Source organism: Solanum stenotomum, unplaced genomic scaffold (genome assembly GCF_019186545.1).
Source record: "Solanum stenotomum isolate F172 unplaced genomic scaffold, ASM1918654v1 scaffold18121, whole genome shotgun sequence".
Lineage (NCBI taxonomy): Eukaryota > Viridiplantae > Streptophyta > Magnoliopsida > Solanales > Solanaceae > Solanum > Solanum stenotomum.
The window spans coordinates 1-1,346 of NW_026024878.1; the positions used below are offsets into that span (position 1 = coordinate 1).

The window sequence follows — 1,346 nt, forward strand, 5'->3', positions numbered from 1 at the left end:
TCTTCATCATAACAACGACTATTTCCGACAGACGAATACTGATTTTTTTATCCCTTCTTGGAAAAACCATGGTTCCCAAAAAGGCCACCATGAATGCTTCTTGTCTATGCTTTTCCCAAGTAGGGAGGTGTTGCCCATTTTTAAGTTGCTTCCCGTAGTCTGAAAATCCTTCTTTCTTTCCATATCTTGAGTATAGAAATTCCAAGGAAACCAACCCATTATCGAAACACTCCTTATGAGGATAGATGATGTGCATTTGTTCTAAAAATTTATTCCTGCTGACGCTTCTTAGGGCTATGAGTGTTTTGTTTCGGAGATCCTTGCCTAACCCTGTGAAACCACCCAACTCCTCCAATGTAGGCGTTAACTCAAAATCGCTAAAGCGAAACACATTGCTTGTAGAATCCTTTTTAGGGATCAAAGCCTCGATCAAATCTCTGTCAGGACTAAATCTCATGATATCTGTGAGGAAACCAAGATGTTTGAATATCTCAGTTCGCCTAAACTCATGCATATCGTTCCACCAAGCCATGAGTAGTGGTGGAGTTTTATCCGTGATCATGAACTTTGGGGGATCATTGACCATTTCGACTGCTTCATCCCTTGGTCTTTTATCACATCTCATAGATCTCATAATTACCTAGTTAGGAAAAGAAACTCGCGATTTAAAACCAAATTTAACTTATGAAATTTTGATCATTCGAAATCATTTGTCGGAGTAGTTAAAAAAATAAAAAATATGAAAAATGACTCAGAATGCCTAAAATGGTCATTCTTTCGAAAACGACTTTTGTTGACCTTTCTTGGGGGAAGCCTAGGTTGTTTTCGGAGAGAATGACAGAATAAGGAGATAATTTTGACAAGTGAATCATGAAGAAGAGAAAGAAAAAGAAATAAAAAGAAGGTGGACATGCACTATTTGAAACAAATTTGAAGACATATATATATATATTTTTTTGTATATGCATTATTATTATTATTCATTTATTATTATTATTATTACTATTATTATTAATTTTATTTTTAAAAAAAACTTGATGTTTTGATAAAAGCGAAAATACAATTGAGGGTTATATATATATATATATATATATATATATATTATTTTCACTTTGTTTATCTTGAATTATTTGCTGAAAGTGGGTAAAGATAGACGTTTTTTCTTTTAGTCAATTATTTAAAGTCGATCAACATTTGTTATAGTCTTCCACATGATGCAACAAATAGCACAAAAATGTACATGATGGTCTCAAGAAAAGGTACCTGTCCTAGACAGACCCGGCCCCCATGCCGAGTCATGCGAAGTTAAATGCACATGATGCAGATAAAGCGGAACCTAATAAGGA

General features: G+C 34.1%; 1 pseudogene; it reads right to left on the bottom strand.

Moving 5' to 3' along the window:
• Positions 1–18: 18 nt before the first annotated feature.
• On the bottom strand, positions 19–640 carry LOC125850592 (uncharacterized; annotated as a pseudogene).
• Positions 641–1,346: the final 706 nt, after the last annotated feature.